Raw genomic sequence first — 13,959 nt, 5'->3', positions numbered from 1 at the left:
TTCCTTCCGACATCCGATATCGGATCGGACAATGTGAAAACGCTCTTATAGTACTTGGTACCTAATATTGGTAATTGCTTGGAACACAGATAAGATATACCTACATAATAAATTTCAAACTAACGTATTACAATTACATAGGTACTTAGAGATGTAGGTATATACAGGGTGACATTTAAGTCGTGAACCGTAATATGTTTTTCTAACTCCATAAACAACTAGCAATTAAATGCCCCTACTCTTGCTAAAATCAGACAAGATTGTTTTTTTTTTATTATATTTTGTCATTTATTTTACGTTTATATGTGGATTTAGGATATTACAACGGCTTATTAAGATATTTCAATTAGTAAATTGAATCGCCTCTTTGAATCGGAACTGTCATTGACATTATTTTTGTCATTTGTACCAGTTAAAAATAAAACTTACTTAATTTATCATTTGAAATATCTTACAAAGCTGTTTAAATACCACATTGCCACTTGTAAAAGTAAAATAAATGACAGAAAATAAACAAAAAAAAAATCTAGTCTGATTTTCATAAGAGTAGGGGCATTAATGCCTTTAGGATGCTGATTGGCCTGCCCAAATTCTGCAGCGCATCAACCATGTTCGCGGAGTCACGTACAGATGGATTTGCAGCCATTTTGCGCAAAAAGGCAGCGTCTCTGTTGAGCAGAACAAGGGACAGTCCAAACAGCATCCTAAAGATGATTGCTGATCATGTGTGTTGTCCTGTAATTAATGAAATAATTTTAAATGTAAAGTCAAATTTAGCTTTTAAGTACTAACATTATTTTTAAGTATGTACTAACAAAAATAAGATCATTGTTATCTTTATGAAATAAATAAATTGATTGATTGATTGATTAAATTGCTCGTTGTTTATGGAGTTAGAAATAACTGCATAACTATTTAAATGTCACCCTGTAGTTGTATTTAAAGGGTTAATTTAATATTTTCAGCACAATACGCGCATCAACATTCAACACACACACAACTCAATCAAGCGTACAAGTGTGTTCAATCTGATCCCGTCTGTCTGTCCTAATCACTCCGCACAGAGCCGACATTACGGCGGATCGTAACTGAAGGGCCGTAAAATCACGGACTAAAGGGTTCTGTGTATTCTGGTTGTTTTTTAGGGTTCCGTACCCAAAGGGAAACAGTGGACCATATTACTAAGACTCCACTGTCCGTCCGTCCGTTGTATGTAAATTCAATGTTGACGTGTAAAAGTGCCCTTGTGGCCTATTTGCTGAATAAATGTTGAAGTTGAAGTTTGAAGTCCGTCTGTCTGTCTGTCACCAGGCTGTATCTCATGAACTGTGATAGCTAAACAGTTCAAATATTCAAATGATGTATTTATGTTGCCGCTGTAACAACAAATACTAAAAACAGAATAAAATAAATATTTAAGTGGTGCTCCCATACAACAAACGTGATTATTTGCCGTTTTTAGCGTAATGGTACGGAACTCTTTTTGCGCGAGTCCGACTCGCACTTGTCCGTTTTTTTTAATGATAAAGGAGGCAAACGTGTAGACGAATCTCCTGATAGTAAGAAATTACTGCCACCCATGGACACCTGCCTGCAACACCAAAGGGGTTGCAAGGGTTAGAGGGGTTGCAAGGGTTAGTTCCCGATTCGCCGGATTTTCATTAGGACGTCACTATTCATAATCCGAGTAATATAAGAGAATCCGACAAAACAAGGATCCGGCCAAACAAGAATCCGGCGATACAAGGATCCGGCGATACAAGGATCCGGCGATACAAGGATCCGGCGATACAAGGATCCGGCGAATGAAGGATCCGGCGAAACTAGAATCCGACGAAACAAGGATCCGACGAAACAAGGATCCGGCGAAACAAGAATCCGGCGAATGGGGAACTATTTAACCATTAGGAGGAAAACTGTCATATTATCACGCCAGGCGGCGCGGTGTGCGTCCATGCTGAATAAAAGCTGTCAAATCGCATTAATTTTATCCCATGAAATTATAAATAAACTATTCATGAAAATGCAAAATGTATCCCGTGGAACAGAACGAACGACTTTTACGCAAACGGGGAATTGTTCAGGCTACATACTTTATTTTTCACTTATTAATCACGTTAATATTTCTAACCGTTTTTGAGATACAGTTTGTTGCGCTGTTCAAAATCCCATACAAAATGACACTTAACGCAAACGCGTACGTCCGTCACGCTATCGAATGAAATTTACACTAGGAGCTCTGAAATAGGTCATCATCATCATCATCATCATCATCATCATATCAGCCAGAGGACGTCCACTGCTGGACATAGGCCTCCCCCAAAGAGTGCCACAATGACCGGTCTTGCGCCACCCGCATCCATCGGACTCCCGCTAACTAGGTACAACTTCTAAAATCTGCGTACGACCGATTTCTACGGTACCCTAGCACTTAAGCCGCGGTGACCGTGCCCGTCTGTGTACACAATAAAACGACTCGTAAAACTATATGAGCCTTCTTGAAGAACCGGGACACTAAAGGACACTCGAACATACGCAGATTTCTCCTATTCGTCTCTTTTGTGGGTCATTTAAGATTAAGATCCCGCAAACTAGCATTTTAACATCATTTCATTAACATGTTGCTAGGCAGAGTGATGGTAGGCCTATTTATGGATGGCTCGATCCACGTGATAAAATATCCGTCGCTATTTAACTGAGCGCGATTGAAAGTGACAGATACCGTTTTAGCACGCTGTCACGTAGACAAGAACGACCATCATATCCGTACAGGTGGGCCAAAATGTTAACGGAATGGTGGCCGCTTTTAGACGAAAGGAGTGCCTGGCGTCCGTTGTTGGTCACTTGTGGATGAGATTGGCTTAGGACCGGGAAAGTGGCGTACTAGAAGAAAGGCCTATGCTCTGCATTGGGCGATAAAAGGCTGATATGATGATGATGATGAACATTTTGATTAGGCGTTTAAAAAGTGCAAGAATAAGTAAAATTGACTATAAGTCGGTTATCGGTAAATTTTTAACGGTCTTTTAACTTTTATTGATCCTGTCTATGACGCAGGAAGTCCTGGGTTCGAATCCTGGTAAGGGCATTTATTTGTGTGTTTATCACAAATATTTGTTCTTGAGTTATGGATATTTTTTGTGTACACTAGTATTTATATTTAACCATAATATATTATATATCGTCGTCTAATACCCCCAACACAAGCCTCTACTGTGGGACTAGCGGCCCGATTCGAACTTTAAGATACGTCAATTAATAGATCTAGAAACGATATGGATTATTTCAGTGTCAAATCTGGCGTTTCTTCAAACAAAAACGTCACTTTTGACCCTGACACATCTAATCCATATCGTTTCTACATCTATTAATTGACATATCTTAAAGTTCGAATCGGGCAGTAGGTCGGTTTGTGTAAATGTGTCCTATAATATTTATTAATTTTCCTGGACAAAGGACATTCAAAACACTAATTATAGTAATTATTTGCCAACATGTTTCATTCCCAGCTTAAATGTACTAAATGGAATTCCAAATGTAATTAAAACTGGACGAACGTTGATCAAAAGCATTAATGAGTATACTTTGATCCATCAATCCACGAATACTAAACTATAAATGTAGAGTCATTAATAAAATCTGTTATATTTACAGGGTTTTTAATTTAGTTTTCAATACTACATTTTAGTAGTAGTAGGACGCGGGTTCAAACCCCGGCTCGTACCAATGAGTTTTTCAGAAGTTAAAGGGGCCCACTGATTACCAGTTCGGCGGACGATATCAGCGTGTCAGTTAAACGCAAAATTTGACAGCTCCGAATAAATGACAGGCTGATATCCCTTTACACGAAATATCATTTGATATTTAAAAGTCGCTTTTCGGTGAAGGAAAACATCGTGAGGAAACCAGACTAATCCCAATAAGGTCTAGTTTACCATCTGGGTTGTAAGGTCAGATGGCAGTCGATTTCGTAAAAACTAGTGCCTATAAGCCAATTCTTAGGATTAGTTGCCAAGTGGACCCCATGCTCCCATGAGCCGTGGCAAAATGCCGGGATAACGCGAGGATGATGATGACTACATTCTAACAGCAAATATTTTTAAAAGTAACTTAACTTTTGGATGATTTCAAATGTTAAATGAGAGATTAAACCGTTGCTACACACTACATATGACGTCATTACATCAATGACGTCATCACATCAGTGACGTGAATGTCGTTATGCAAACTGTCCCAAATTGACAAGCCGCGGATTGCATATCGAGTTCCGTTTCTGACCAATCACGATAATTACTGATGCGATGTAACTTAATTACTTACCATTCAAATAATGAATAGATTTCGTGAATAATTTAATTAATTAATCAGACCGTCGACATCTCCTGAGGATGCCTCGTAGAGGCGAAACACGTGTCGGGTATCGTTCTTTTGGTAGTTTGCTATATTTCTTTTGTATTTTTATTTTTGCTGCGCAGTTTTACTTTTCACCACACACACACACCACAGCAGTTTTTACCACAAAACTACGGTCCTACCTTTCCCCGTTATTAAGTCCCCCGGCGTAAATATACGTCGCCGCAATTATCCGTCAACGACGGGTAATCACGTCCGAGATATCTGATCGGAGCAAATTCAGTCACGATTTTAAGATTACGCAGATTAGGGTAGATTTGGGCGGCAATCGGGTTTGTTGTAAAAATAGCCAAGTTTTGAAAAAGCACCGACGGTAAAAAATAAACTTATAATTATTTACTAAATTAATAAGTTAATAATATTTAAAAATTATCAACGCAATGAATTGACTTTGATAAAACATCTCTTAAGAACCACCAGGCCCCAATTTCACCACGGTGACAGGTGCGACAATTGTAAAATCACTGTTGCTGACGTCACAGGCATCCATGGGCTACGGTTACCGCTTACCATCGGGCGGGCCGTATTCCTGTTTGCCACCATCATTGTATTATTTAAAAAAAACTTTATTATATCGGAAAAAAACAGATATTTCTTTTGCGAAGTTTCTGACAATTGTCAAGATTTAGAAGAATTGTAGGTAATTCTTGACAGGTAATGAGTTATATGTCGGAATTTCGTGACAATTGTAGTGTTTCTTGTGACAATTGTCATAAACTTAGCAAGAGAAATATCTGTTTTTTTCCGATATAATAAAGTTTTTTTTAATAAAACAATGATGGTCGCAAACAGGAATACGGCCCGCCCGATGGTAAGCGGTAACCGTAGCCCATGGATGTCTGTGACGTCAGCAACAGTGATGTTTTACAATTGTCGCACCTGTCACCGTGGTGAAATTGGAGCCAGGGTTTCTTTGCTCAAATAGACATTATTACTCAAAATCGCTTATGTAACCAAATAGGTACATAATGTGTTTATGTTTAGTTATTTTCGGTATATCAACACAGCAATGAGCATGACTGGACATGATTCTGGTCTATTTTTAGGGTTCCGTACCCAAAGGGTAAAACGGGACCCTATTACTAAGACTTCGCTGTCCGTCCGTCCGTCCGTCCGTCCGTCCGTCCGTCCGTCTGTCACCAGGCTGTATCTCACGAACCGTGATAGCTAGACAGTTGAAATTTTCACAGATGATGTATTTCCGTTGCCGCTATAACAACAAATACTAAAAACAGAATAAAATAAAGATTTAAATGGGGCTCCCATACAACAAACGTGATTTTTGACCAAAGTTAAGCAACGTCGGGAGTGGTCAGTATTTGGATGGGTGACCGTTTTTTTTTTTGCTTTTTTTTTTTTTTTTTTGCATTATGGTACGGAACCCTTCGTGCGCGAGTCCGACTCGCACTTGCCCGGTTTTTTTGTTACTTTCCTTAATACATTATCTAACTACCCAATTCCAAGACTAATTTGCAACGTCGCCCAAAGCTTTTTGTCCAGTCATGCGCTAATCGTTTCTTAATTATTAAATACCTCATTAATACTCGAGTTCAGACCGCTAACGATACGAAATCCACTACCCTGCTAAGCTAAAAAGCAGTATTTTAAATCAAAACTGAATGCAAACATGTACCTTAAAATGTTACTCTGAAAGTTCCATTTTCAAGTACATTTGTTTTTGAGATACCGCCTTTTAGGTTAGGTGAGCAGCATAGTTTCCAGACTTGGCCATGTTTCTCGTTCACTTCTTGGAAGTTTGTGAGTAAATATATTTGTCCTTTTTATATCAAACAACACGCATTAGGGCGAGTTTATTTAGTTGTTACAATTGTGCCAAGTTTGTATTATTAGGCGGTTCGGAAGTTGTATACTTCTGTATGTAACCATAAATTACTTGATAAGTTTCTTACAATAGTACATTCTTGGACATGTTCAAAATGGGCATTTTCACTTAAAAGTGTACCATTTACTTTTTTTTGAAAATCCATCAACTTTTGGGTTATTTCTACTCAGAATCACGAGGACTATCGAAAAAGAAAATTTATATATCCCAAATAAAAATTTTCAGTTTTGTAACGCATTTTCACATACATTTTGGGCCGTATGGACTGTTACAAAATTGACATCCAAAATTTGTATGAAAAACTGGGGACACTTTGTTACCCAAAAGTTCAAAAAAAAAGGGAATGGTACCATTTTTTCTGAAAACCCTCAAATACACCATTATTCCGAATCCAATGAGGGATCACCCGTATTTTTTGGAGCAGTATCTCTATTATTCACCATTTTGAACTTGTCGACTAGACTATACCAAAGCAATAGGTATAATTTTTAAAAAAATTTAGTTATAATATAATGCTCCCTTGGCATCTGATGAGTAAAATTTTAAACTGAAGTACATTTTCAGCGTCATTGTCAGAAAAAACCACCCAGAATTTTCTATCTACACTATCTACTATGTAATATAAAAATACTGATATTTAATTACACAAACGGGTCTACCGCGATATAATTTCACTGTTTTTACCTTTAATTCTGACGTTTCAGGTGAGTATTTTATTTATATCTCCGTTGACATTTGTTGGGACGTCAGTCTTTCCGTGACCACAGCTGGTGCAACTCACCTGAAACGTCGGAATTTAAGGTAAAAACAATGAAATTATATCGCGGTAGACCCGTTTGTGTAATTAAATATGTGTACAAAACGCGAGAGTTTAAAGTGTTATATAAATACTGATGTAACATTGCGATAATAAAATAAGTGTTAAAATCGTATTCATTATACATACGAAAACAACATTATTTGCAAATGGCGGAGATAACAGCTCACCCTCCGATTATTCATTTGTTTGTGTACGCAATAACAGGAAGGGTCGGACTACATATTCAAACCAATATAACGAAGTTATTAACAAGTGTATTGCGGGTTCAAACCCCGTCTCGTACCAATGAGTTTTGACGTGATAACGCCTTATAAATCGATGAACACCGGTAGCATGCACGAAAAAGTGTCACGTTGAGGACATATCTCCATGGTAACGTTACGGCCACGTTTTCTTATGTCTTTATCACACAAAATTATCGTCCGTAAACCGACTTTACAGACAACCATATTTTTTTTAGAACTTAAGGGGCCCACTGATTACCAGTTCGGCGGACGATATCAGCCTGTCAGTTAAACGCAAAATTTGACAGCTCCAAATAACTGACAGGCTGATATCGTCCGGCGAACTGGTAATATGTGGGCCCCTTTATACGAAATATCATTTGATATTTACCAGTCGCTTTTCGGTGAAGGAAAACATCGTGAGGAAACCGGACTAATCCCAATAAGGTCAAGTTTGTTTTCACCACATTTTTGGAATTGTCAATTAACCCTTTAATGCTCAAAAAAAATTTTCAAATGTTTTCTGCTTTTAAGCACATAATTGAGTTCTTAGGGGTAATATAAAGTACAGAAAAATAATAAAAAAAATATTTTGTATATGATCTTCTAGAAAACATATGTTAAGAATACTCAACATTGCCCAACTTTCACAATATCACCATTGGCAACCAATGTTGAGTACTCTCAACATTGCGCATGATTTAGAGATAATGAAGAAATAAAAAATTTATAGTTTTTAATAAAAAGTTTCTATTGAGCGTCATGAAAAGAGTAGAAACCATTTGTTTTTGCTACTAGGCGAGACATAATATCAATTTTGAATATGTTCGTATATCCTATTTTGCAATACGTTCAAGGTGTACACTGATTTTATATACTGAACTACAAGATGTGGAGGTCTTCGAACTTGAAGCTTCTAAAAAAAACAGGGCCCAGCCCTGTTTTTACGTTTCCATACCCAAAGGGTAAAAACGGAACCCTATTACTAAGACTCCACCACAGTCTGTCACCAGGCTGTATCTCATGAAAGTCATGAACCGTGGTAGCTACAGCTACACAGTTGAAAATTTCGCAGATGATGTATTTCTGTTGCCGCTGTAACAACAAATACTAAAAAGTACGGAACCCTCGGTGGGCGAGTCCGCCTCGCACTTTTCTAGTTTCTTTTTAGCAGCTCCATTGCTAGTTGTGTTGTAGTCTTAATTTATTCAGTAGCATAGTCTTGTCAGTAGCTCCTGCTTGTCGCCGATACAACAACCAGACATTATTTAGGTACTTTTATCTATAAAATCTGGATATCCAAAGAAGTTCGTAAAGCTCATTCGCCAATTCCACGATGGTATGAAAGCGCAGGTTCAACATGAAAACGAACTCTCTGAGGAGATCCAGGTTACAAGCGGAGTGAAGCAGGGATGTGTCATGGCACCCACACTATTTGCCATATACATGCTTCTCAGTGGAGACAACTAAATGTGAGGGGCCTGAGAAAGGTGTCTTAAAGGTTCAGGGCGAAGTCTAAAGTGCGACGAGTCTCCATATTAGAGATACTCTACGCTGACGACGTATGCCTTATGTCTGGCAGTATGGCGCATCTCCAAAGCTACGTTGATGCATTAAACCGCTCTTGCCAACAATTCGGGCTGGTAATAAGTATTTCTAAGACACAAATCCTCAACAACCATCCTGTGGAGTTGAATCTGATTCAAAACCACTGAATCTAGATGGGACCACTAGATGAAGTCTTATTTTAAATATCTTGGGATCCCTATACGACATGACAACACCCTGGCTTCAGAAATACCATCTCGCATCGCCAAAGCCGCTCCCATGATATCAAGTTTGAGACTAAGATAAGCATCTATAAGGCCGTAATAATCCCAGTCCTATATGGCGCAGAGACACGATACCTGTACAAGCCAGATATCAAAAGACTAGACACGCACCACCTAAGATGTCTAATGTTTAGGTACTCAGAATTAAATGGCAGGACCGTATTCCAAACTCTGAGGTTCTGCGTCGTTCCGGGATGTACGGCATGGAGGCACTATTGATGCAGCGTCAGCTCAGGTGGTGTGGGCATGTTCTTCGGATGGACGATCGCCGCCTGCCTAAAGGTATATTCTACTCAGAATTAGCAGAGGGCAAGCGGAAGCACGGCGGACATGCTCAAGCGTCACCTAAACGTGTGTGATATCGATCCTGCACGTTGGGATGGGAAGAGCTCCCTGCAAAACGGTCATCTTGGCGGTCCACCATCTTTGAATTCATCAAGTCGTGGATGTTGCATCGTCCCTTATATTAACCTTATCTTCGCACTGTTAAAATTACTTAACAGCCTAACAAGAATGTACTTTATTCATAGCGTCGCAGTGTTAAGAATGCTCAACATGCGTTACACTAAGTATATTTCTACGAATCTCGCAATGTTGAGCATTCTCAGCACGCATAATGGTAACCCAGTCCTGTGTTAGTTAGGCTTCTATTGTGTTATAAAAACATAAAAACACAAAGCACACACCCTCAAGAACACATTGTAATAGTATTTCAATCGACATTATCGGTATAAATATTTTTTAATATTTTTTAATTAACTTGCGTCCTGAGGTCAATTGCTGTCGTGGCACCATTTTGCCATTAACTGTCAAAATACGTGCGCCTGAGCAATAATCTCACTCGTCGAAGATGCGTTAGGTTTTAAACTATCATTTTATTAAAAAAAGTACTGAGTTTAAGTGAAAATTACGTTGCAATATTTTTTTGATTCTAATGTTAAGCATACTTAACATTGCGAATTAAAGGGTTAAGGTGAATTAAATTATGTGATCAATACATGAAAATATGTAGGTCCAGTGCGTAACATCAGATAACAATACTACTCAACCCACGTATGATTGTACGTATGAAGCTTTGCTTTCTTCGTACGTAACGTTACGTAAATGGATCTCAATAAAGCTCGTTACCTCCTCGTTATAAAATGAAACATGTCGAAAAATATACAGCCCGACACAAACTTTACAACTCTGTTTCATGTTCCCTTCCACTCCACTAACTATGGTTCTAACGCCGTGTTATCACGGATTCCTCACTTGTATAACACTGAATTCTGCACTGCTGATCTTTTTGCAGGGTCTAAAAATAAATTAAAAAAATATATATATTCAATTTTGTTAAAAGAAACTTAATATAAAATCAGTATCTGTTTTTATTATTATTGTAATTTTACATTTAATTTCAGTACTGGTAATAAATGCTCCATAAATAAGTACATATGTACATCTTATTACAATATCTCTTTATATCATAACTTTTTCAAGCTATGTGTTCCTGGGTGCCAGGGAAATGCAGTTAGTTGTACCTTCTTAAATTCCAACTCCTAATAATTCTACTAACAATAAACTTTCAGTTTCTGTGAATATCTGCTGGTGTCTGATTTACAACGAATGCAATGTCATGGTTTTGTTCTGTATCAGAATTGGGTATTTTTAACTAGATTACTTATACATCTTACAACCAGTTTATAGTAGTTCTAGCGTATCGAGCATTTGTGTGTATTTTACATTCTCGTTGTTTTCTTATCTTTGTTATTAATCGTTATATAATGTAACTCAATGGATGACTGTTATTGGCCTTATTTTTATGTAAGCATTAATATGTCTTAGTTATATTTACGGCTGTTGTTATCCTGAATACCAATAAAATAAAATAAAAAACACATAAGTAAAATGTACGATACGTCAATTAATAGATCTAGAAACGATATGGATTAGATATGTCAAAAGTGACGTTTCTTCAAACTGTCCCATTTGACACTGACACGTCTAATCCATATCGTTTCTAGATCTAATTGCCGTATCTTAAAGTTCAAATCGGGCAGCCACCCAAAAAAATGTGTTACTCATTTTCATGTATGTGATTTGTGAAAACAGAGCCTCACGGAGAGATCGTATTTGAGACAGCAATTTAAAAAATGCAATACGATTTAGATGTAATTTAGATACTTATTTTGAGCGTGAATTAAAGCCATCTGAGTAAAAATCTAATAAAGTAATTAATGTCATGTTTTAATTTTATTAGCGATTCTGGTTGAGAATTACAACCGGCATATTTTTATAGGATTTTATGTGATTCAATTTGTCTGTTATTATGAAATTGTGTTGACAATTTCGCGAGTACGGTCTTACGGAAAGTCGTTGTAGAGGTTTATTGACTGATGTGATAATAATGCTAAGCTTTTTGATCTGAGTACCTTTCGGGTTAGGTATATTCTCAAAAAATGGATCACAAGACTGCTATTTACTATATATTATATACTACTAGCTGCCTTCGCACGGGTTCACAAATTATACACTTAAACCTTCCTCAAGAATCACCCTATTGATAAGTGAAAATCGCATGATCCGTTCAGTAGTTTTTGAGTTTATCGCAAACATACAAACACACAAACAGAGACGCGGTAGGGGACTTTGTTTTATAAGGTGTAGGGATTAATACATACGTATAAATTAAACATTATTCAATTGCTGTTCCGCACATTTGAGAGGCGTGCACGGAGCCGAAGCCAACACGTAGAAGCGCTTTTGGGCACACCGAGCGGATGTTGCCCTTGCCCGTGTCATGGGACTCATGGGACGCACGCAGAGGCAGCACCCGCCAGGGTGTGGTGTAGGGACTATTGAGAGGTGATGGAATCTAGGTTTGGATGAAAGCGATGGACTAAATATTGGGCTAAAACATTATTATTACTCTCAGTTTCTTAAATAAATACCCATATTTCATGACATTCTTGCAACAAAACCCTGTGTTATGGTAATCACTAATATTAGGTGTAATAACAGCACTCTACGCGTACATTACCGCACTAATTCGGATACACAAAGGCATTCTCACCGCTTGATTGTACCGCACATTAGATCACTAATACCTAACAATACATAATGTATACATAGAGTATAGCACAGAGTGTGCAAGTGTTATTTTATCTGTCATAATTTTGTACAGTCACCTGCAATAATATGTTACACAACGAAGGCCGCAAAAATATCTGACACGATCTTATCCGTAGAGTCATAAGAGCGTGTCACATATTGTAAAATTTTTAGTATGACTTAAAATGATAAAATACATATTGAAAACTCTCCTGCTAATAAAATTACATAACAACAAAAATCCGGACAAGTGCGAGTCGGATTCGTCCACCGAGGGTTCTGTACTTTTTAGTATTTTTTGTTATAGCGGCAACAGAAACACATCATCTGTGAAAATTTCAACTGTCTATCACGGTTCATTACAGCCTGGTAACAGACAGACAGACAGACGGACAGTGGAGTCTTAGTAATAGGGTCCCGTTTTTACCCTTTGGATACGGAACCCTAAAAAGTAATAATGACCAAGCAACAAACTGAATACCTAAAATTTCGAATCTTCAAAACTTGATCACAAAATAACTGTCTTCCAAATATTTTAATTAAACAAATTTCTTAATTAGTTACGCAAGTTTCTTTGCTAACAATACAATCTCAATTAACTTCGAGCCGACATCGTTAGTATCGATTTTCGATTAACTTCATGATACAGTGTCAAAATCATCTCATACTTAAACCTACTCGTAAATTAATACACACCATCAGGTGTATTAATTAAGATTAATCACGACATGCGAGTCGTTGCGACTTAATGGAACTTCAAATATGTAACGTTATTTTCGGTTGAATAATTTTACAGTTTAGACTCTCTTGTTTTTACACTAAAAACAAGTGAATCTAAACCGTAAAATTATTCAATGTTTAAAACACTCACAACAGTTTAAATTCGATTATTTTTTGTTCTTTACATCAAATACGGATTAAGATGTTTTTCCCTTAAGAAGGTGACTCCTATTGTTATTGGCCGCTACATTAGTACCTAATTGACCACTCGTGCAAATCAGAAAGGAACAAGCCAATTAATGCCTTATTATTAAGTTACTTACTATGTAGTGGCCGGTGACTATATAATATATTTATTTATTTAGAAATTTAAACAAGGCAACAAAGCCCATATTACAAATACCTTACAGACTAAAAAACATACATGTATAATTATGTATTTTATAAACTTAAGACTAAACACTATTTAAATGGGTTGAAAATTGTAACAACTTTCGTTTTATTACTATTTGTATGTATCAAAATATTACCGTTTTTAAATGCCTACGGTATTGTACAGTCACCTGCAATAATATGTAATGTCCTTTCTACCTCTTTTCCGTTCAATAAAGTGTAATAAAATATATGTTACTCTTCGAAGGCCGCAAAAATGTGACACGCTCTTCTGGCTCTACAAACTAGTGGCTCTGTGAGCTGTAGACCTCGCGAGCAGAGCTTTAAATAACATGGTACTATAAGAGCTTTAAATATAGTAAATAAAAAAAAAACAATACGAAATGTATGTGTAAAAAAATACAAAAAGTTATAATAATATCCCAGCATACAATTACTGAGGATCGAACCCAGACCCTCTGTGCAAACAGAAAAAGCGAAAGTTTACAAACTGAGCCAAATAGTTCTTAGATGGGTTGACGAAATTTAGCTACTCCTTCTCAAATTAAAATTAGTTAAAATTAAATATCTCCATACCTTCGAAACCAGCGAAATAAATTTTCTGAATTTTTGGCCATTTAA

The 13,959-nt window shown here is 37.1% G+C and overlaps 1 protein-coding gene across 1 annotated transcript in view; it reads right to left on the bottom strand.

Moving 5' to 3' along the window:
- The window catches only part of LOC134800770 (KH domain-containing, RNA-binding, signal transduction-associated protein 2-like), a 352,308-nt gene that overhangs the window by 163,688 nt on the left and 174,661 nt on the right, over positions 1–13,959 (bottom strand). The window lies entirely within an intron of this gene.

Source organism: Cydia splendana, chromosome 20 (genome assembly GCF_910591565.1).
Source record: "Cydia splendana chromosome 20, ilCydSple1.2, whole genome shotgun sequence".
NCBI classification, from domain to species: Eukaryota; Metazoa; Arthropoda; class Insecta; order Lepidoptera; family Tortricidae; genus Cydia; species Cydia splendana.
Note: the sequence above shows the minus strand (reverse complement) of the source record. Positions and strands in the feature narration are given on the sequence as shown.